We start from the raw sequence: 25,260 nt of genomic DNA on the forward strand, positions 1-25,260 counted from the left end.
GGAAGAGAAGAGAATTTTTTGTGCTACGATCTATTTGCAACAAGTGGTGGTCAGTGCATGCAGTGGCATCATGGCATAGGACATTGCAAGCATATAGCCTCAAAATGACATACGTATTAGCAAACTATTTCATATTCACATCACAACCAAAAAACGTTTCAGGAAATAATCTCCCTTCTTATAATTTTGCCTGTTTCTACCCCAACCTAAGTGACCAGCAATTTCCACCTGCTCCTTCCCTGGTCACCACTGCTTCTGCCCTTTTTCTTGTACTGATGCTGAAAACGTTACTCAGTCTGGTCAGATCACTACTGAAAACCAGCGGAGGGGACGGTAGTGTGGCGTAGCCGGTAAAGCCACCACCTGCAGTGCTGGCATCCCATATGGGCGCCAGTTCAATTCCCCGGTGCTCCACTTCCAATCCAGCTCTCTGCTATGGCCTGGGAAAGCAGTAGAAGATGGCTCAACTCCTTGGGCCCCTGACTACCCTGCATACTCTGGAGCGAATAGACCATATTCCGGACTCATCGGTTTCCATGCTGCTTTTCTAATTCTGACATATACAGCTTTTGTCCTTGCTGCCATCTCTGTTCTGAGTTTGTTTCTTACACATACACTATTATGGTTCGTATCTTTAATAAAGAGAGACCTTCTCTGATCATCGTGCCCCAAAATTAATACCATCTATGGACCATTTCCCCCATTATTCCTGCCAGTGCACTGTCATCCTATAAGCCATGGTGTAGTAATCTGCTCTGCTTGGGATCTGTTTCCTCTGCAAGAATACAAGCTCCATGTGGTCAGGCATTGGCTGTACTCAGTTCAGTAATATTCTCACCACCTGGGACCATGTCTGCACATGACAGATGCCCAATAGTAAGTCCTTGTTTATAAAGTTGGGGTATTAGACTCTATGTGACACTTATGGCATTTTCATTTAGAAACCTCCCAGTCAATATTAATTAATAACACTTTTCTTATTTAAAGGTCAAATGTGGGTGGTAATGGATAAGATGGAAGGAAACTTAAGCCTAAGAAACAGGCACATTTTTAAATGTGGTAAATAAGTGTAACAGATCTAATAACTTTTCAAAACTATTTAGACGGTTTGGACTTAACATTATAAAACAACAAATTTCAAATTCACTCAGATCTCTCTCCATTTAAATTCTCAAGAGAAAGTAAATAAAGTGACAGATGAAACAAATGTGATGAAAGCCTTACATTCTTGGGTACTTCTCCTTATGTTTGAACTCAATAAAAAGCTGACTTCTCTCTGGAGATTTTGCCAACAAATAAACATACTTTGCCTTTGCCGGTCTTCTTTTCTACCAGGCACACTAACTGTGCATTCACTGTTCAGCACCCCCTCCTTTCTTTTATAAGACTTTTTTTAGTTCAAGGCTTGTATACCATTAGCCATCACCTGTGCTCAGATTTTATCTAATTTCCTTGGTTTCCCATTCTGTCTGTAATATATGCCCACATCTATGCATCATAATTATGCTAGAAATATGGAATTCTTCAAGATATCAATTGCCCAGTGATTCCCTGCCTTCACTCTTCTTAACTTTTGTTGCCTTGGAATGAACCATCGAAGATCTCAACTCCCTTTTTTCTCACCAAAACTCAGGTAACTTCTCTTTACCTTTTCTACTTGAATATGAATTTGTAATGGAATAAAGTGAAATATATTTCTCATTGTTTCCTGAGAACATATTCTTGCTATTGTTTAAAATACTTTGGCTATATATAAACATGTTGAGACTAAATACCCAGTATCCATGTACCTACCATTCAAGGTGGAAAAAAAATTAACAAAATGTGGTAGACCATGGTACACTCCTACTAGGTTCTCATACTTATGGTCAATCATGATTGAAATGCAATTACTCTTATTTAATGTAATTACTTTATTCAGTGGTTATTTATTAAATATGGACTGGAAGAAGTTAAGATGTGAAGATGGGGAGGAGATTTCTCACCTAACAACTCCTGTCCTTGGGGACTTAGGCTTATCTTATGTCCATCCATACAAAGAAAACAGCAATCCAGCAAGACAAATATCTTGCTAAGATTTGTTGTTTTACTTATTTGAAAGGCAGAGATACAAATCCACAGGAAAGAGACAGAGGGAGAGGTATTATAAAAGCACAGAACATGGACTCCTTGTCTGGCTTTGGGAAGGGGTGTGAAATGGGCTTCCTTGGAGCAAATCATATAACTATAATGAGTTTTAAGGGATAGATAGTTAAGATGCAGTGCAAAGCAACTGGAAGTCACAGCAAGCAAAGGAGAGAATATGAACAAAGTATCATCAACTACAAGCCATATCACATGTATTCAACATGCAGTGGGAGTGGATTTTTTATTTTTTGTACTTGAAAGGTTGGTTGATTGATTTGAAGGAGAGAAGGAGGTGGGGAGAGAGAGGGAGAGAGATCTTCCATCTGTTGGTTCACTCCCCAGCACGGGCTGCAATGGCTAGGGCTGGGCCAGGCCGAAGCCAGGAATCAGGAGCTTCTTCCAGGTCTCCCATGTAGGCGCAGGGACCCAAGCACTTAGCCATCTCCTGCTGCTTTTCCAGGCACATTAACAGGGAACTGGATTGGAACTGGAGCATCCAGTTCTTGAACTGTAGGAGGCAGTTTACCCTGTATGCCACAACACCGCCTCTATGGGAGTGGTAGGCTTTGAAAGTTCAGAGTAGTGATCAAAGAGTACTTCCTTTATAGAAGTGATGTCAGTTAATATAACTAAAGTGCTTAGAATACTGCCTGACACCCATAAATAACTCGATAATTGTTAACCAAATAGTAGGAGACCTTTAAGCCACACTGTAGTGCTAGGATTGTAGAGAACATTCAAAGGGTTTTAATTAAGCAAATGGCGTTATAACATTTTCTTTGACAGACCACTATGAGGTTTTTGGAGAGGATTAAGACACGACACAGGAGAACACGTGAAGTGCTGCAGTTCCAAGTAAGAGATGGGACGTCTAGGGAAGGAGTGGTAACAGTGGAGATGAGGAAAGTGGCAGTTGACGACGAGGGACAAACACACAAGGTGGTAGCTTAGATGGCTAGATAGATACTGAGGACATACCCTGTGCGTTCCTCGCTAAACCATCCAACATTCGGTTCTCAACATTGTGTATGCTCAACAAATGCTGCTGATTATGACAGACTATGAAACAACATTCTCTAACGAGGTGTATTATGACATCTGACATTAATGGATTATATGCATTAAAAGCAATTACAGCTGCATGTGCCCAGTAGAATTAGCAAGGTTTTGGGTACTTAAGAAAAAGGCAGGTATTAATTTTTTAAAACAAAAACATGCTTCTGACAATAATTCCTGGATTGAGAGTGAAAGCCATTTGTTTTGTGATTGAGAAAATTTCGTCTCCAGAGTAGTGTACTAATTGTGTCTGTCAGATTCATGTTCTTTAATTGTTCTGTGAGATGAATATATGCTTTATTATGATAATTTCACAAGTCGGCTTAAAATACAATAGGGAATGTATCATGGCAATCCTGGAGCTTTGAATTATGGAGAACTAGGCTTAACTAGTCATCTAAATTTAATAACCATTAATTCAACTTTCTATGCCTATTCTACATTTAGCATATTCAAAGAAGAGTTTTAGGAAGTAAAAGAAAAATAATAAAGAGCATAAACTCCTTCTTGTATTAGGCTAGTACCAATAGAAAAAGCACATTAGAGAAAAGCTTAATTATGCCTGAAATAGGTGTAAGAAACAGGATAGCCCCCTAAGGATTTGAGACCCAGGGGAAGACAGGGTGGCACTGCAAGTTTTAAAATCAGGGTGACAAATAGCAGAGATGCATGCTAGAAGAATAATTTTGGTTGCAGTATAAAGAACAAATGGAGCAAAATTAATACGGGAGGCAAAGGGTTACAGATACAATTAGGACCTTCCCGGAGCATGGAGATAACAGGATGACAGGCAAAGGAGTTTGGGAGTAGAGCAGAAGAACGTGGACGTGGTGGCCTCCGGAGCAAGGGGTGATCAAGGCCCGCGGTGCCCAGCCCGCAGAGCTGGAGAGGCAGTGACGGGTAGCCCAGGCAGAATGGCAGGTGTAAGAGTGGACGCTTCCTGAAATCGAGTCCTGACACCGCCGGGGATCTCGCTGGGTGTCCACAGGAGAGTCGCTTTACTTTTCTAACGCCTGGCTCATTGTGAGACTTCAGCGGGCCGGGGATGAAGGTGCTTAGAACACGTGTGACACAGGAAACGCATGCGAGTGTGGACAGCCCTGGCCTTCCTTCCAGCCTCCCGACAGGCAGGATCCGGCAGCGTCAGGATGCACTTCTGGGAATTTCCATGTGATGGATGCACATTCCATGCCTCCCACATATGGGTTAGGACTTCCTGCCAGAGGAGGAGTGGCACCAGGAACAGGTGGGCCGCAGCGTGGCTATGCACACCCCAGACGTGCTCCCACTCGCCAGAACGTCTCCCTCTCTCTTTTAATTAAGTGCTTGCTGGGCATCACTCAAAAACCCCCTCATGTTTCATCCGTGACTCATACATAGTCCACCCGTTTGAATGGTACAAACGTTTCCTCCGCAGGAAGCAACAGTGGCGCGGGCGGACAACAAGTAGCAGGAAAAACCCAGGGGGCTTCCTGAGCGCGAGGAAATCGCAGGTGTTCGTTGACCTGTTAGCTTGTACGTGTCCCTCCTTCTTCACGGTGCAATGACCATCAACGACCCCTGACTCTAAAGGGAATAAAACCAGCCGTGGCTCTCCCAGTCTCCATTGCACCAGTGCTGATTTGCCACTGGAAGCTACGCAGGGCAGGAAAAGCGCTCCTTCAGGGACCAGTGAGTTATCAACTCATTCTGGTAATCCTCCGGGACCTCAAAAAGAGGGGGAGAAATGATCTAAGTCTGGCACCTAGGTTCTTTCCGGAGTGGGTTGTCATGGCAACAGCACACAGCCACTGTTTTCAGGATCCCAGGGCCTTGGCAATTCTCACGAGTTTCTCTGCCTCAGCTTCTATGTATGCACAGACATATGGATACCAGAATTCGTGCCAGGATGGAAGAGAGGATTTGGAATCCGTGCCAGGACTCCTCTGCGTTGTACAGGACCTCAACCAACCTCCTAGCATTTAGCCTGCTCTGCACCGCAGCTGACTGCATGGTCCACCTGGTTCCTGAGGCCTCTGGAGCCCTGTCGCCCAGCTGTGAAGGAGGCAGGGAGACCTAGTGAGCACAAAGGTTAATGTCATCTCCAGGATGCCCGGATCTCAGCATTTTTACAGGATTTTCTCCCAGAGTTCTTGGAGTACTGTTGTATAAGCACCTCCGTTAGGAGTGTTGGCTGAGAAAATTATTTCACTCTATCGAGAGCTTCATTGTTACTCAAGAAAACATTTAACTCATTATATTTACTTTAAAGAACTAAGAAGTCAAGGTAGTGTGTGCGTGCTCTCCCAGGAGGTTGATTATAAGGGTGTGAGTATGACTTGCTCTTTTATAAAAATAATGTAAGATTAAGATTTATGAGGGACTCTTCCGGCTGGGGGCTGAAATGACCTGTGGCGCTGGAACACAGTTCTAGGATGCGTTCTTCATTATTAAGTCTGGTGTCTTGAAGAGACTCGTGACCAGCTGGGCTTAGCTGGGAGTGTTGATCAGAACTCCGAGGTGGAGCGTGGGTGTCTCTCAGCTGGTGACTGGTTTTGGAGAGGGAATCCCGGAAGCGCAGGCATTCCAACAGATGGGGAAGAACCCAACTTCTCCTTCTTTTATGAATCATGTTTATTCAAGTTTTAACATTAGACACTTTTAATGGGGGGGGGGGCAGTAAACAACCATTTCTCTTCTTTTCCTCTCCTACTCAAGCCGCATAAACCAGTTCTCTAATGGGTGATACAGGTTTCAGCTGTAATTTATAAAATACTTCAAGAGCTACCATGGTCCCAAATACTAGAGAAAACTTCCACCTGCAGATAAACTACCAAGGTACGTGTAAATATGGTGTGGTTCTAATTCTCTTCCATACAGTCCCAGATAACCCCAATTAACTTCATAAATACCTTACAAAAAATTAAAATCTTGTCAAAATTATTTAAAATAGTCAAATGCAGATACCTCAAATTTCCTTCAATCAGGCCAGAAATTACAACAAAAATATGATCAAAGTTACAAACAGAATGAGTGGAAAATTGAAGTTTAGGAAAACCCAAAAGCCCCACGTATCTTTTAATATAATCATTTACTCAATTATACTGTTGATAGGAATGATGAAAATACAGGAGGCAAAAATAAGTTTACAAGTGAAATTTCAGAAGCTCATGGAAACAATACCATCCCATATTGCAGACGGGAAACGAAAAACAGTTGTAATGGGGTTAAGAGTACTCTGGTCATCTTCGTTCATTTGGTCGTGCAAGGTGTTAACCATTTTCACTTCCCGACCACACAGCTCGTCCACAGGAGGAGCTGGTGGGTCTTGTCCATTATGAAGAAGGGCTGGCTTTCCGGGTAGGTAGGATGGATCCTCTTAGGTTAGGAGGTCTCAGTAAGAATGAATCACTGCAGTGGGCAGCCAGGCCATCAAGATCATGGTAACCTATGCCATCACGCACCAGAGCGTCCTGGCCATCCTGGAGACCGTGTGTCTGCGCAGTGCGACTGGGACTGCCACACGGATGGATCAGCCTTCCCTCGAATGCTCCTGGAGCAGACACATTCCCAGGGATCCAGTCCACCTTCTGCCACGATGACCCAGCGTGATCTTGTTTAACTGAGCAGGCGGGGAGGGTCGGGGGGTATTGGGGGGAGCCTGGACCAGGGCTCAGCAGAAGGACCACCCGGAGCTTCCAGACACTGCTGCTGCCCTGGCCGCTGGCTGACTCCCCTCCTGTGTTTGGATGTGATTGACCACCCTCGACTTCTTTTGACCTGGCCTCTGGAAACACAGAAACAGTCACGTGTTATAAGAGTTTTGAGCATCACTAAACCCCGTCGTTCATTTTTTGGCTTCTCAGGAATATGGTCATCCAGTTTTTGCCACTTCTACCTCAATCCCCCTAAAGTTTCCTTCTGTCCTTTATTTTTACTATGCCCTGATATTCTCTAAGAAAATTCCTTCCTCACGTCTCTTAGCTTATTAATCCACATTGCAGATGTATCTTTTTTGGTATTTATGCCATCTATTGAATATTTTATTTAATCTACTAAATATGTAATGCCAAGTATTTCAACTAGCTTCTTTTTTTAAAAGATTTTTTTATTTACTTGAAAGTCAGTCACACAGAGAGAGAAGGAGAGGCAGAGAGAGGGAGAGAGAGGTCCTCCATCTGTTTGTTCACTCCCCAATTGGCCTCAACAGCCGGAGCTGGGCCAATACGAAGCCAGGAGCCAGGAGCTTCCCCGGGTCTCCCATGCAGGTACAGGGACCCAAGGACCTGGGCCATCTTCTACTGCTTTCCCCAGCCATAGCAGAGAGCTGGATGGGAAGTGGAGCAGCCAGGACTAGAACTGGTGCCCAAATGGGATGCTGGCACTGTAGGAGGCGGCCCAACCCATTACACCACAGCACCACCCCTCAACTAGTTTCTTATTTAAAGTTTCTCTTCCAAACTTCATATGCTAATACCCTCCTTGTTGTGATATATTTATTGTACTAATTTTAAAGTCATCTGTATGACTCTTTCCTTTTTGTAAAGTGTTTGTAACCTTAGTGGCCAGTCATCTTTTTCTTGGGTTCTGGCTCTATAATAATGTGTAATGTGATAGCTCAAGGTGTGTTCTGAATCCACACCCCAACTAAGAACAAGGGATAAGCCCCATACCCCACAGAAAGGTCTTGGATGCTCCTCTGTATTGTTATTCTATAGGCAAGTTGCAAGTCAGAGATCATTTTTCAATTGTCACGGCAAAAAATATGTATGTAGTGAAAAGATATTTCCATACTTTAGTCTGCCAGCCATGGGATTTAAGGAAAGAGTGTGAAGTAGGGGACACACAAAGTGGTTTGCACACCCCTCCCCTTAGCTGTTGATTAGTGCTGGCTGCATGTTGACTGCCCAATACCATTGCCCTGGCCATTGCAATTTCTGTGAGAAAAGGTCAAGAAACAGCTTCTTAAATGTCCAACTTCTCATTGCATGTAGCCTAGTCCACCACATCTCTCCATCTCTCTCTCCCACTCTCCCTCTCCCTCACACACACACACACACACACACACACACACACACTGGGGCATGACCACACTTTACATCTCTTCTGAAGACTCTCATCCTTTTGTGTCTGTAACTTCACCAGGATGGATGCAGAAGAGGAAGCCAATAGCTCACACCAATCTTTCATCCCATCAGGGATGGAAAACTCCTCCAAATAGTTTTAATTCTGTATACTTGCTGACTTGCTCCAAAATAATCAAGTTTTCTAATCCTAAAACTCTCTAGTGATATGTCAGCTCAATATATGTGTTTAAATAAGGATTTTGTTGGAATTATATCCAAGAAAAAAATAATAACTATTATCATTATCATCACCATCATCATTATTGCAGTGGTGGTGGTTGTTATAAAAATTCTAATTTATTCAGGATACCCTATGTTCTATATACAATAATAATAACTTCATATATACGTATATATATATATATATATATATATATATATATAGACATTTGTAGTCCACAGCATCTGTATGGATTCTCTTAGTAAGGCCATATGTAAACCTACAGAGTTAACAGTCTAAAATAAAGTGAAATAAAATAAAGAATTTGGTCCTTTATTACATTCTCTCTTTTCTTTAAGAAGTTTTTCATTTCATTGATTTGAACGGCAGAGTTACAGCAAGAGAAGAGAGAGGGAAAGAGAAGGGGGGAGGTGGAGGGGGCGAGAGAGAAACAAAGACAGAGACAAATCTTCCATCCACTGGTCCACGCCCCAAATGGCCACAACCATGGAGGCTGGGCCAGCCTGAAACCAAGAACCAGGAGCTTCTTCTGGGTCCCCATGTGGGTTCAGGGACCCAAGGTCTTCAGCTATCTTCTGCTGCTTTCCCAGGCACATTAGCAGGGAGCTGGATCAGAAGTGAAGCTGGGACTTGAACTGGCGCCCATATGGGACACCTTTGCTGCAAGAAACGTGTTAGCCTACTACTACGGCACTGTGCCAGTACCTATCACAATCTCCTAAAGGAAATAAACAGAAATCGCTGGAATCTCCTATTCCCAGCTTTCTGAGTTCTTGGCCTTCCCACATTCCCCAGACTCTCTGTCTACACTTTTTGTTTTCCATGTACTTAAATGTTTTCTTTTTTTAAGATTTATTGATTTCATTTCTTTTCTAAGTCTTTCCCTTCCTGGTCCCGGATCTTGGATCACATGCTGTTTTGCTTGTTCCCATCACAGCAGCTTTATCTGTCAGAGACGGATTCCATAAAGGGATCTAAGTCTGGAAAGCAAGGTTAGAAATTCTCTTTGGTAGCTTGAGTGAAGGGGACATAATTTCTGACTATTTTATTATTAATATTTCCATTACCTAAATATCATCAAACCTACTTATTTCAATAATATTCTTAATTTGATGTAGTAACCACTTTTTTCATGTCAAGACACATGGAAATTTTGCCTAAACTTACAGTAGATTTTCTTGAAAGTGAGTAAGCAGGACTTTGAAGGCTGGTTTGATGCTGCTGTCCACTCTTTAAACACTCCACAAGGTTGCAGTACTTTCTCATGCTAAGGTGTGCTTTCAAAAAGGACATCAGGCTTCAGAGCTGCAGGTTTCCTCTCCATCTACGATCTACTGTATTTAAGTGAATCTGTATGAGCACTGTGCTTTGTTTCTGCTTGCTCATTCCCAGGAGCTGCAACCTGAAGCTGCCGCTGCAATTTACGCTATCAGACACATAACCAGTGCGACAGCTATTAGCAGCCCATTAGTAGGCACTCGGGCAGGGCTAGACCACTTCTGTGCTAACGCTTTTATTGTGGAGTTTTAAGTCATTAGATTAATAAATAATAAACTACCTGCCAGAGGTATTCATTAGAGAAGACTGCACTCCAAATATGCTGGTATGTTAAATATGATTAAGTTATCAAACGGAAGCAGCATTTCACAGAATTCTGCCATGTTCATGAACTTATTACCAACTCAGGAAACACACAGCTCATCCTCTAAAACAAGGATTGGATTTGCAATTGCCATGAACTCCAAAGAAAGGCCTATCTATTTATGAAAGAGATATCCCTAAGGAATTGAAGGTCCTCCTAGCTGTGGAAATCTTGTTATACCAGTGAACTAATGAAGCAACAGCTATGAAAGGGGAGAGACTGCCGAGATGCGATGGTTTGGTTGCATCTGTGGATCAAGTCTCTAAAAGTAAAAGCTAACGAAAAGCAAGCATTTGAATAATTGCTGGAGAATATTTTAATTGCCTTCGCAACTAATTCTAGGAAGTTTATACCAGATATAAACCAAGCTACCTTGTTGTTTCCTTTGTAGAATACAAGGAGAATTGAGGACACTCCATCAGTTGTTCAGAGTTTGCAAATCTGAAACTTCACGTCAAAGGCTGGGCTCTTTCTTCCTTCCCTCTGCATACTTGAGCTCAAAAATAGTTAATATGGTGTTAATCAACAAATACTCAATGAATGAATTAAAAAACAAATGAACTTTTTATTTCTGTGTTTTGGGAATTTACAAAGTACATTTGCTATCAGACACTAATACATAATAGGAGTTTGTGTTATCACTACCACTACCTTACAAATAAAAAAAAAAGGCCAAGGCACATACAAACCAAAACAAACAAAAAGGAAAGAAGGAATTTGGATCAAAGAAAGTCTATTTGAAATTATAGTTCTATCCCCACAGAAGATCTGAGTTTGGGAATTACTTGCCAAGCTCCATCTCCCCTGCAATGAAATGACAAACTGTCAAATTCTGGAGTCATCAAGAAGTTTAAAGAATGACATGGAGGGGACTGATAGGAACCCAATACATCTTACATTCCTCTCCCCCACTTCCTACCTATGTTTAGGAAAATCTTAATTTTGTTGTAAAACAAGATGTAAGAAATTTCTCTGTAAACTTTCCTCAGTAACTGTTTTTGCTGTTAGATGTACCTTCTTAAAGTTTTCTGACCTTGGGCCAGCGCCACGGCTCAATAGGCTAATCCTCCGCCTGCGGCACCGGCCCCTCTTCCAGGCCAGCTCTCTGCTGTGGCCCGGGAGTGCGGTGGAGGATGGTCCAAGTCCCTGGGCCCTGCACCCCATGGGAGACCAGGATAAGTACCTGGCTCCTGCCTTTGGATCAGCGCGGTGCGCCGGCCACAACGTGCCAGCTGCGGTGGCCATTGGAGGGTGAACCAACAGCAAAGGAAGTCCTTTCTCTTCTCTCTCACTGTCCACTCTGCCTGTCAAAAAAATATAAAAAAAAATAAAAAAAATAAAGTATGCAGGAGGATATGTGCAGGTTATATGCATATACTTTTCCATGTTACATAAAGAACTTGGGCATCTAGGTTTTGTTATCCACCGGGGGCTATCCAAGACCCTTAATGGTTAAGACACTGATTAAGATGCCAGTGTCCTACACTGAAATAACTCGGATCAACACCAACCTGCAGCTCCTGGCTCCAGCTTCCTCCTTAGTGTGGATACTCAGACACATTGGTGATGGCTCAAGCACTCGGGTTCTAGGCTCCTGGCTTCAGCCTCAGCCATTTGGAGATTAGAATAGAGTATGAGAACATTCTCTGTCTCTCTCTCTTTCCGCCTCTCAGACCAATCAACTTTTAAATCACATTGAACCATCTCATTATACACAATTAGGTGTCAATTAAATTTTATTTTTTAATAATGTCTTCTCTTTCCCTCAGAGCAGCAGACTGTGCCTGTCAGGGTTGTCCAGAACCCTAGACACCACTCCCTCTGTTTCCTCAAGTCTATTGGCCCTGAAGCATGCAAGCCAAGTCCAGAGGAGCCCAGACGGCCCTGCAGAAGCTGACACCTTGGTTCTCTGCCCATCATCTGCTCAGCTGGAGTCAGAGCAAGATGTGTTTCATAGAGGGTCACTGCCCTGGTTACCTTGCTGACAAAAACTAAAATAAATCCTGGGCTTAATCCTGATAACAGACCTCATTTTGGCAGAAGCTTTAAAATGAGAAACCAAAATTGACTCTGTAGGGGAAAAAAGGAACAGTGTGTCCAGCAGGAATAATTTAGTTTAGAAATTCCCCAAAGAAGGCCTACTCACGAAATTAACAATAATTAACATGTATTGCCTGCTTGCAAGGAACCCAGTGCTGTTTGTAGGGTTTTTTATGCTATATTTTCTCAGTGACCTTCTAACATAGACTTGTTGAAGGTCATGAGCTGTGACAAGCTCCAGAATATGTACTCTTGGGATTAGGATACATGCTTCTGAGTTTATTAAGAAAAGTCAGCTTTAGGAAAACTGACATAGGGATTACTTGTATAGAAATGTTGGTGGTTGCTATGTGTGGTATGTTTATTTATATGTGCACATTCAAAAACATCTTGGGTTTTAGCCTTGTGGTTAAGATTCCCATGTTCAACCCCTTACTTCATGTCCTGACTTCAGATTCTTGCTGATTCAGAGCCTGTGAGGTATAAGGCCACTCACGTGAGACAGCTGCATTGTGCTCCACCCCCCTCCCCACCCCCGCATTAGTTCTGAACTTAGTGCTTACTATTGTGGGCATTTGAAGAATGGACCAGTGGACGACAGCATTCTCTGTCGCTCTCTCTTTCCTCCCCACTCCGTCTCTCTTGCCTCTCTCTTCATCACTCTTCTTCTTATATAAATACACTGCTTCTTTAAACTATGGAAAATGTGTAAATGAAAAACCTTTGCAAGGATCTCAAAAATTCACAGCAAAATAAACCAATCTTTCAATTCCATTTTCCATGATCTTCCTGAAGTCTTTTCATATGTTAGGGATCCTTCAGTGAAAGGCGAAAAATTCCAAGGTAAGGATACTTGGAGGGATATTTCAAGAAACGTTCAAGAAATGTTTCCTTTGCAAATCTTAGCAGAACGTTGAGCAGGCTAATGTGAACAGGAATTCTCCAAGGGATGAGTTTTAAGTGCATTACTTTTGGGTGGTGTTGTGTTTTGTCCTGACTCTTTTGTGATTAAGAGTAGCTGAGAAGTTCATCACCAGAAACAGGTCCAAGAATGCCACCATAGCCCAGATCTCAACCTGGTCCCTCGCTGTCACACCAGCCCCTGCGTAACTGTGGGATATTTAACAGCGTGTGGCCATGCATACATACCATCCCCAAGGGAGAGGCCAGACTGGCAGGACACGTTGGGCGAGGCAGTTGGCTGAAACAGCATGGGATGACTCAGAAAAGCACACAGGGCCGCTGGGGTTTCTTAATGGGTGCCGGCTGCCTGAGGAAGGGGTAAGGAGGGACTCAGTGGCGCTTGCTGGGTCTGTTGCTATGTAAACCCGGTCTCTGGGGAAGCGACTGGCACAACAATATCAGATGTCACTGGTGCAGACATTTGGCAGATGTGGTGCCGTATTTATCAGGGTACAAGAGTGAATTCCAAATGCGTGAGCGTGGGAGTGTGGGCAGATGGGCGTGGACGTGTGCATACCTTGTTTTTTACATCCACTGTCCCCAGATGAGACCAGAGTTTCAAAGGGGACATTTGGTGCGTACTGATAGAGATGGTTTAATTTTCACAAAGACGAGACATCGGCCTCGGCTTTTAAGCAAGTACCTTCTACATGAACACGTGAACACTCTCACAGGGATTTGTGGAGGGAACCAAACTGCCTGTGGCTCCCACGGGAAAACGGAGCTATTACTCTGCTTCCAAAGCACCTGTCAGATCTCCTGTAATACCTCAAATCAGAGCTTGCCTTTTATGTGACAGGGACTCTTAAAGGCCTCAGAGCTTGTTCTAGGGAAAAAAGGAGAGCGATAGATGGGGGTTATTTGAAGTTAAAGTTGACAGAGAAAGGAGAAGCAGATATTCATATTGATATGAGATATTCTGTCTTTGTTACACATTTTTATTCCCGCTTGGCCAATGGCTGAATAGAGTCAAAATTCTGGCTAGGGGCCTGTGTAGTGACGTGGTGCATAAAGCCACTGCCTGCAATGCTGGCCTCCCATATGGATGCTGGTTCATCTCCCAGCTTCTCCGCTTCCAATTCATCTCCTTATTACAAGCCTGAAAAAGCAACAGAAGGGAGCCGGCGCCATGGCTCAATAGGCTAATCCTCCGCCTTGCGGCGCTGACACACCGGGTTCTAGTCCCGGTCAGGGCACCGGATTCTGCCTCTCTTCCAGGCCAGCTCTCTGCTATGGCCCGGGAGTGCAGTGGAGGATGGCCCAAGTGCTTGGGCCCTGCACCCCATGGGAGACCAGGAGAAGCACCTGGCTCCTGCCATCGGATCAGCACGGTGCGCCGGCCGCAGCGCACCAGCCATGGCGGCCATTGGAGGGTGAACCAACGGCAAAAGGAAGACCTTTCTCTCTGTCTCTCTCTCTCACTGTCCGCCTGTCAAAAATAAAAATAATAAAAAAAGCAACAGAAAGCCTGAGTGCTTGGGCCCCTGCACCCATGTGGGAGACCCAGGGGAAGCTCCTGGCTTCAGCCTTCCCCGGTGCTGGCCATGAGACCATCTGTTATGTAAATCAGCTAGCAGAAGCAGAAGCTCTCTCTGTGTGTGTCTCCTTCTCTCTGTTACTCTGACTTTCAACTAAATAAATAAATCTTTTAAAAAAAAAAAAGTCTGATTGCCTCAAAGCAGGTACCCAGGGTATTTCAATTGTTTTGAATTGGATTAAATTGAATCAAATAGATTTTGTGTTTTCACCTGTATCCAGGGAAAGGTTATTGAGACTGATCCTGGATAGACAAGGAGTAGCATCAGCATATAATGAGATGCATAAACCAAGAGGGGATGAATCTGTGTCCTGGAGAAGAGGTGCTAGCTGGCAAGGAGGAGTCTCAGTCTTTAAGTCAAGATCAGAAGCAGAGTTCAACTGAGATCAGAAGTGAAGGCTCAGAAAGGAAATGGATTGGAACAAGAAAGTAATTTGTGACAACCAGAAGCCCTATACCCAGGGCAAATATTGGAGAAGGGGGTCGATATAAAAGTACAACTACTGTGGTGTCTAGGGCTTGGTTAGGAAATGATAATAAGATTCAGAGTATTCAATGCTAGTTGTTCCAGTTGTTACCCATCAATATTCTCCAAACCAGAGGAGCAAAGATCTATAGAATTATTAGGACAGATTAAATCAAGTCAAGCAGTGGTTTTGTGCTTGATCTTGAAAATCCTTGCCTCTCTCACTGCACATAAACCAGAGAATCATAAATGATTAGATTTTTTTCATCGCATGAAGACATGGAGGTGAAGCACATGAACCAAGAAAAGCATAATTCTCATTAAATAAGATACTTTTAACACAAATGGTTACTAAATTTTTTGGTATTAATTCTTGAATTCGGCATGGGGAATCAAACTGGAGGCATCTTAATACCTTCAAAGCACACCACAGAGCTATAGTAATTAAAACAGTATGGTATTGACATCAAAATCAGTACACAGATCATTGGAACAGATTAGAGCCCAGAAATTAATCCACATACAAACATGCAGCCAATTAATTGATGAAAGCACTCAGACCACACAATGGAGTAAGCATAGTCTCTTTAATAAATGGTGCTGGCAAAATTGAATTTATATCTGTAGAAGAATGAACGTGGGCCCAAGCCTTTCACTATATACAAAAATCAACTCAATATGGATCAGAGATCTAAATTTAAGACCTGAAACTATGAAGTTTTTGAAAGAAAATGTAGGGGAAACACTCCAAGACATTGGTATAGGCTATTTCTTCTTGGACAAGACCTCAAAGCACAGACAACAAAAGCAAAACTAAACAAATGGGACTATATCAAACTCGGAAGCATTTGCAAGCAAAAGAAATGAACAATAGAGTGAGGAGACATCCAACAGAATGGGAAAATATTTGCAAACCAATTGTCTGACCAAGGATTAGCATCCCAAATATATCAGCAACTTAAAAAAGCGTAACAATAACAACAAAAAATACAACCAATCCAGAATGGGGAATCCACTTGGAAATGGTAAAGTTTTGTTTTCTTCTGCTAAGTAAGTCACAGCATCAACCTTCTGGCATGCTCTTGAAAAGACAATGAATCCATCATTGACCTGAAAGCTGTGCTGTAGGGGCCCCAAGACAATTACTCGTGTGCTGGACTCATTTGGAAATCTCCATCACTGCACAACCCTGAGCTATTTACCACGTAACCTCCCAAATTTTCATTTTGTCTCCTTTGAAATTGTCCTAATAGTTATTCCCAGCCCTTGCCCAGTGATTTCTTGTGTGCCAAGTACTGTTCCAAGTTCTTTATATGAAGTTTCCCATTTTAGTTTCCATGAACATTCAGTAACTCAGAGTAAAACTATTCCCATTTTACAAGTGAGGAATTAATATTTTTTTCATCAAGTCACATTGTTTTAAGTGTCAGCACCAGGATTTGAATTCAGGCCGTATGTTTTTCCAACTTACTTATTTGGGTTCAGTATGTGGTTTAGCGGCTAACTTGCCACTTGGGATGCCCACATTCTGTCAGAGTCCCTCTCTGGTCCCAGCTACTCTGCTTCTGATCCAGCTTCCTGTTACTGTGCACTAAAGGGAGCAGCAGGTGATGGCTGATAAGGCTGAGTCGGTGCTACCTCCTGGAATACCACAGTGAGTTCTAGGCTCCTAGCTTGCGGCCTAGTCCAGCCGAAGCCATTGCGAGCATTTGGGGAGTGAACCAACAGGTGGAAGCTGTCTCTCCACCTGTCTCTCTGCCTTTCAAATGAAATGAAGATAATTTTTTTAAAAATTTAAATAACAAGGCTATATAACCAATTATGCTTCCTCTCAGGGAAAATTATGCAATATGAATATAATAAGGGAGAAATGCAAAACAGGCACACACTGAAGCAGAAAATGTCCCCTTTCTCCTGATTTTGTCCAGCACTCTTACTTCCCGGTCCCATTCCACGTTATGTGCAGGCGAGAAGGAAACTGCTGGTTTCAGGGGTTTTAACTTCCAGGCAATTCTGTCGGAATTCCAGAATCGAGACCTTGTGTCTTTTGTTTGCAAATTTTGATATGGAGGTGCTTTGCTGATTTTGATTTAATTCAGACTGGAGGGGATATGGCACTTCCCCAGGTTCTGTTAAGAAGTCTGTGCTACAACATTCCTAGGCGTTTGCGATTATGTCAAAGACATCTCGTTGTTTGTTCTAAACAGGTTTGGATCTATGCAGGCTCTATTTCCTCCCGACACTGACTTGTACAGCCATCCTATGGCTCTCTCTGTGGATGCCCCCTGCAGCAAGCACATTTCGCTGGAGCTGCCGACCACCATTTCCCAAAATTAGTCCGCAGCATGCCGTGCTGCATTCTGATCTGTTAGCTGCTGGCTGAGCTGGGCTCCTCTGCGCCACCTCTGTGTTTGCTTCCTTCTCCTGTCCTGCTGGGCTTCTCTGCAGGGAGCTTCCGTTTTAGCTGAAGTTCTAGCAGACATCTACAAAACACGAAATGTCGGACCAATCTACAACCATTCAGTGTAGCCACCGATTATGGGAGGTTTGGAGGTTTGGATGGCTTTCCTTTCACGATCAAAGACGAGGAATACACCTGGAAGTGCCACCATTTTTTCACAGTTACGTGGACCTAACCCTGGTGCATGCTTATGTGCCATTTCAAAGCAATGCAGTGCAGTGGGAAATGAAAGAAATAAGGTGGGATGAATACATCTACAAAGATCCTAAGGACTCATGTTTTATTTGAATAAAATTGGAAACTAGAAAGTCTGTAGCATTTTAAAAAGATGAGGCTATTACTGCCCCCACTAGCCCAGTGCATTTTAAATTCTTCGAGTGAGCTTCCGCGGCTCCATGAGCCCTGCTATGCTACAGTTTGTAGTTGCATTTTATGGGGGAGGGTATTCCTAATTTTTATATTGCTTTAACAGATTCTCCAAAGGCACTACGACATAATGTGTTAAGGATATAGAAGTAGAAAAAATTTATATGAGTTCAGTGTTCATGTCTCTACTAACTGAAAATTCATCTCACATTGATATACCCTTACTGAGTGCCAAGCACAGTAGCAGGTGCAAAGAATGGCACTGAACTTCAGATCTCTTTCCTTAACAACCAAAACCCTACAGAGAGAGCTATTTGCTACCTCTTAATTAACATCTTCTTTCCTTTGTTTGCCTCTAGAATCTTTTAAAAGATTTATGTTTTTATGTGAAAATCAGAGTTTTAGTGAGAGAGGGAGAGCTAGAGAGAAGTCCTCCATCCACTGGTCAGAAATGGAATAGCTGGAACTCAAACAGCACACATATGAGATGCTGGCACTGTAGACGATGGCCTAACCTGCTATGCCACAGTGCCTGTCCCATGCCTTGTGCAGTCTGTACACTTTGTTGTCACTTGTAGTGGGCTCTCTAACTTTTATCTAACCCTCATTTTTCCCAGATCTCATCCAGGCTAAGAAAATAATGAGATGGATTTTGATATGTTGGCCTGAGAAGATCGTAGGCTCTCTTCTAGTTTGATAGAGCACAAGTGAAATATAGCATATAACAAAGAAAATTAACCTATACAACGCAAAGTGCCCAATTTGCTGCTACTAAATATTTCAGACCTCTTTGAAGGCCCTATCCTTGCATTCCTTCATCTTCAGATCTCAAAATCCCAACCTCCATCCAGGATAAGAACAACTGATAGCAGAATGATCCCTGTCTTATCTTGAAGACCTTATAGCAAATCAGGCTTTGGAACTGTAGGGAAGGAGATAAGGTAAAAGAGGAAGTCCTTGGGCCAATGTGGGCTCTCTGCTGATCTGGGTGGTTGGCTGCAGCTGCACTTTAGTGAGCTGAGTCAAGGTTATGTCCCTATGGAGAGAACATACTGGTGGAATACTACTTGGTTCACTTAAGATTTTCTAAAGTGGTTTAAGGTGAACTTGCTCTGCCCCAAACTGTAATTTCAGATTAAGTTAAAAATACAATTAGTTTCTTAGTAATTAGTTGTTCAAGAATACAGATGTAAAGATTTATATGAACTATATAATATTCTAATACTGTCTGCTTGGGAGACAAGAATGCTTTCTGGGAAAATCGTGTCTTATATCTTATTAATAGAAGTCATAAACATTGGGAAACAGGCAAATCAAGGTCCTATATGTCATTGCATGTCTCTGAATTCAAGATTGAGGGTATTGGTCTAGACATCTTTGGGGGACCCTTTATGATTACCTGTTTCCAGTTAAGGATCCCAATGTGCATACACTAAGGTTGTCCTTTAGGTTCCAAGGTAACCAACAGTCCTAACCTAACAGCATGTGCTGTTTTCGCAGATGTTGTCAATACCTGGTAAATTTCCACTCTGGAGATTTGCCTATAGGACACCAGGCTGGGGTTAACTTTTGCCATATTTTCAGTCTGGTTCTTGGTGTCTTGTAACCAAACATACCTAACATCAGCACATTTGCTGATACAAAAATTTTTCATTTCTATTTTTTCTTCCTAAGAGCTTATTTTTTTTCCCACTTGCTAACCTTGAAAGACCTGGAAATGCTGAAAATAATTCATAAAGCTTACTGTTTGCTTCTTCTTTTATTAGATCTTTTTTTTTCCTTTTCTCTCTTGTTCTTTTTCAACTTTCACTCCTCCCCCATCCTTCAGTTTTTTCTTTTCCCAAATTTAACCTATTATGACTTAGCTTAATGAGATGTCCATCAGACCCTTCACATATTAAAGTAGATTAAAAAATGAGTGAAGGCAGGTAGTTTACACGTGAACAAAAAGGAAGCTGTGTAGATTTCGCTGCATTCCTAATCCTGAGAAGTCTTTCTTCCCTACTCCTCAAGGCCATGTTTACTTTTCCTCTTATATTTTTTCTTGGATAATATCGCATCTATTTTTATTCCCTCTTGAGATATTTATCAGTTAGGCTGTCTGTCAAGTCATGGCAAAACTTAATGACTTAACGCAATCACCATCTGTTAAGCCCACATTTCTGTGCATTGTCAGTTTGCACTGGGCTCAACTGGGGAGTTCTGCTGATCCGGCCAGGGTTGATTGACATTCCCTGGACCCGTCTATTTATCAGTAGGCAGCTTCCAGATTGGCTGTGGGCCTCGCTGGTCAAAGATGGCCTGGACAGAATGCTCTATTTCATGTGCTCTTTCATCTTTCCACAGGTCAGCAGGAGCCTTCTCACATGGCAACCACAGCAGGACAGCTAACGAGTGAGAGGAAAGGTGCAAAATCTCTAGAGGCCATCCTAAAGCCTGCCCACACGACATTTGACTGTATTTTCTTGCACAATTCATGACAAAGATCAGAAGACTTGTGCTCCACTTCCTGATAGGAAAACAAAGGTTTACAATCATTTTTGTAATCCCTCATAGAGAACAACGAAGGTAACACCATGTCACTCAGACATTTGAGTTTGGTCTCTGAATATCAGGGTAAAATCTCATATTTACTTTCTGATTATGTAATGTTCTGTGCTTCTCTGTGGCCCCATTCCACATGTTAACAGAGGTAAGAAGACATAGGATTGGTGAAGATAAAAGCAAAATAATACATGAGCTAAGCACAGTGCCTGAAACTGTAATTTAGCTATTGTCATTATTTTTGTTATTAGAGTTTTAGCGTTGTTCTTCATTTAGACAGATGCTGGATAATCTGTCATCTTTTCAATTCCACCTTGTCAATGTCTTGTGAATTGCTGTGAGCTCCCCGGCAATCTTTGCCTTGAAGAAATCCTAGTCCTGCATTTTTAGTCACATTTACTCTTTTTTTTTTTTAAAAAAAGATTTATTTATTTATTTGGAAAGTCAGAGTTAGAAAGAGAGAGAGGATCTTCCATATACTGGTTCACGGTTCAGATGGCCACAAAGGCCCAGGCTACACCAAGCTGAAGCATAGAGCCAGGAAGCAGGAGCTTCATCTGGGTCTCCAATGTGGGTACAGGGGCCCCAGCACTTGGGCCATTGTTCCCTGCTTTCGTGGGCCATCAACAGGGATCAGAGGTGGAGCAGCCCAGACACAAAGAGGCCCACACATGGGATGCTGGCATCACAGGTGGTGGCTTTGACTGCTCTGCCACAATGCTGACCCCCATATATCATGGCATAGCAAATGTGCACCACTCTTGAGATTTCATGACAGATGCAAATAGTTGATTTTAGCAGGTTTTCCAGATTTTTTTAAACAGACCTCCAGAAAGTCAGCACCAGTTAGACAAAGGCAGTACCAGACAACACCTGGATAATGTTCCCTTCTTTCTCTATTTTTATTTCTATTATTTCTATTGATTTCAAATTAAGTATAAATGAGGGTACCTCATAAAGTTCGTGGAAAATGGAATTAAAAGACAAGCTTATTCTGGAGCAAAATCCTAGAGTAGTTTTTTTCATAATGTACATTCTTGATGAACTTTTTGAAAACCTCTTATGGTTCAGCATCCACTTTCATTTTAAAAAATCATGGAGTTCTCCAGAGATCTATTTATCTTATACCTAACAATATTTTTTTAACTTTTATTTAATGAATATAAATTTCCAAAGTACAGCTTATGGAATACAATGGATCCCCCCCCATACCGTCCCTCCCACCCGCAACCCTCCCCTTTCCCTCTCCCTCCCCCATTCCATTCACATCAAGATTCATTTTCGATTCTCTTTATATACAGAAGACCAGTTTAGCATACATTAAGTAAAGATGTCAACAGTTTGCACCTAATTTCAGCTTTGGGGAAAAAAGTTTAGGGCTATAATTTTTAAACTTTAATTTTATTTGGGGCAAAGGTAACTTCTTGTTTTTAATGGTATTGGCTTAGGTCACTCCATCTTGGTTTGATTTTTAAGGTTCTTCAACGGAGAAGCTTCCCTTCCACACTGCCTCTGCCCCTTGGGCCTGCCCCACCTCAACAACGTGATTGATGCGTGGTCACACCAGCCATGGTTGCTGGGGCCAAACACGGACATCCACATCTGACTATGCCGAGCCTCGTCCTTCTCAGGAACTTGGAACTGACAGAGTCATTTTCTCCTCCAGTTTAAGTTACATCCTGCCCAAATTTATAGCCATGTTTCCCACCACAGGAAAAATGCCAAATTGTGTTGGTTGTAACAGTTACATGTCTTAAAGTGTGTGTTGAGGAAGGGATGTTAACATCTTAACATTAGATTTTGTTGGGTTTTATGTAACCCCTGTTTCTACAAATATAAGATGTGCATCATACTAACTTATCTCTTGGGATTCCTTTGCTAAATAATATGTGACATCAAGGCACTTTGCAATTTCAAATTTCCACATAAAAGCTCAATAATGAGACTCATCATCGCCATTACCTTATTATTATATGTATATTATATATAAATATGTACATATAATCTTAGTGCTTTGAATATATGTATTATATATAAGTATGTATATATAATCTTCGTGCTTTAAAATAATTCAAAATAATAACCAACAATGTCATCATAGGATAAATAAGATAATATGCATGTTTTTCCATCTTGGCGTTCCACCTGGGTGGCACCAGCCCAAGTGCTTGAGCATCTTATATTGCCTGCCCAGGCACATCAGCAGGTCAGCAGGGAGCTGAATTAGAGGCAGAGCATCTAAGAATTGAACCTGTGCACTGATATGGATGGTGCTGTCAAAGGTGGCAACTTAACCCAGCATGCTATCCCCAAGAGAATATTCTTAGTCCGAAGTGTTAAGTTGATTTAGCAATGACTTTAATCATATAAATTCATTCATATAATTAATAAAATACCCAATATAAGTCCACTGAAAAAAAATACACAGTTAACTAAAGATCTAAATATATTTCAATGAGTATATTAGCCAAGTTTTATCACTATTATCACTATTAGAAGATATTTCATTATTATCATTATTAGAAGATATTTTTTGTCTAAGAATACAATGCTCAAAGTGAGGTGTGAGATTCTGCTGGAAATAAAGTTATTGGAGAGAGAGAGAGAGAAGTCTCAGAAAAAAACAACATGGCTGGAGTTCTAGTGATGAAAAAGAGTACAGTATGAACAGTGTACCTTAGACACAAAGAATGTTGGGGTAGTGCGGTATGAGATGAAGCTGGGTGACGAGACACACATGGACTTCCAGAAATGGAAATCATTTCTAATTTTTCATAAAAGAATATATGATAATTTAGTTGATGGTAGATACAGAGAGTTAATTCTAGAAATGTTTTTGAAAGATGTTTCTGAATTCAATGTGGAAAAGAATTTAGCATGAGCACCCGAGGGAGAAAACTGTTCTGACGCGGGAAGCCATATAACAGGGAGTACTGGTGCAGCTAGAGAAAGGGGAGAGATGAAAGGGAGTTGGGAATAAAAGATCAAAAAGATATGGAGTTGCATTGAGTGATAAGGATTACAGAAAAGGAAGGGTCAAGAATAATGAGTTTCTAGCTGATCGGATTTCAGGCATACTGGTGTCACTCACTGGGAGAGGGGACCTGGAGGATATTCTAGAACGTCCATGGAGGCAAGAAGTGGGAGAGAATATGGGCATGTTGGATTCAAGGGACCCTAATGAAACATTCTGGGCAGTATATGAGGCGGTCGTTTGGCTCTATGGGGCTGGGGTCTGAAAGCTTTGTCCTGGGAGTCGACATGAAGACATGGAGTTGCCTGAGTATAGAGGAAGGCAGAGAGAGCACTCGAGACTGTGGTCCTCAATGTTGAGAAATTCAATGGGTCACACAGAAAATAATGTGAGGCAGACAAGGGATTTCCAGGGAGGAACAAGGAAAATCAAGAGAGGACTCTGCACAGATTCAACGTGGCATTACACGTTGGGTTGGAAAAGAGGATGATTGAGATATGCTTAGAAAGTAAAGAGATCTGGATTTCATAGTAATTTGTTTGTATCAGGAAGAATATTAAGACAGTTATAATAAACCAAATTTTTAAGATAAGGTGGTAGCCAGAAAGCAAATTTAGACGAACTGTTAAAAACACATGATTAGAATAAAAATCGTGAAGTGTGATTGAGCATATTGAGCCAGAGACACTGACTTCTCTGAAGTTATTCCTGGTGGATTTCTCAAAATAACCTTGAAAAACAGGTGAAGGGGAGGACTGTACTAGAAATAAAGATTTGGGAATAACGAATTCATTTTTCATAATTAAATTCATGAAAGGTGAAAATTTCCATGAAGATTGTGGAATGAAGGAAATAATGGGACAGTCGATCGGAAAGTTACAAAACATAAGGGTCAAATGGCACAAGAGGATGCTGTCAAGAGTCAGTGGTGGGAGAAAGATGTAGAGCAGATGCTACCCACACAGAACAATGCATGACAGAGGGGCCAGCACATTTAAAACTCAGAAAGAGATAGAAGAGGGAGAGAACAAAAATAAGGGGTACTTGGTGATCTAGAGTCAGAGCACTGGTAAGTGCTTGGAATAGATATTTAATGCGCATTTTTCACTGGATGAAAGTGTAGCGCAAACATGCTGGTTTAAGTATTCAGAAAAAAACCTCCCTTAAAATGTCAGTCCCCGCCACGGATCATTATTAGTAGTCTCCAGGGTGATAGAGATAAAGGTGAGGCACAGGCAGAGGAAATTCTGATTTAAAGCTTTTTCTGTCTTGACATCATGTTTGGCCTTTAGTCTTGTGGTTAGAAGGAGCAAAGGAGACAGTGTGGGGGTAGGGGGAGGATGATGTCCACAGACATACTTTACATGATAAGGCAACCCCAAAGGCACTTCCTCCTTAGGTCACTGCGGTCTTCAGCTCTGTGCCTGATCTTGCTGGCTGGGAAATCTGATGTTGCCAGGTCTGGAAAGCTGAACACAGTAGGTATCCAAAGTCTCAAATGGATTTCCATATCCTGGGAAGCTGACTGAATCCCTGTGGCTTTGGGTTGACCTACTTTCCCACGTTCACCAACTTCAGTCAAGTCATGTTAGACCAGAGGCATCTGGTAAGCAGATAAGGGCAAGGAGTGTGGGAAGGGTTTGATCCTAAATGCCCAGTCTCAGTGACAGAGTCAGGACTGACCCACACCTCAGGGTTTCTTTCCAGGATACAGAAAATCCATCGTCTTGTTCAGAGGTTCTCCCCTGGGGGACTGCCGAGAACACTGACTACTTCCTTCTTTTAGTTCATCTTTATT

Source organism: Oryctolagus cuniculus, chromosome 4 (assembly GCF_964237555.1).
Source record: "Oryctolagus cuniculus chromosome 4, mOryCun1.1, whole genome shotgun sequence".
In the NCBI taxonomy this organism is placed as follows: Eukaryota; Metazoa; Chordata; class Mammalia; order Lagomorpha; family Leporidae; genus Oryctolagus; species Oryctolagus cuniculus.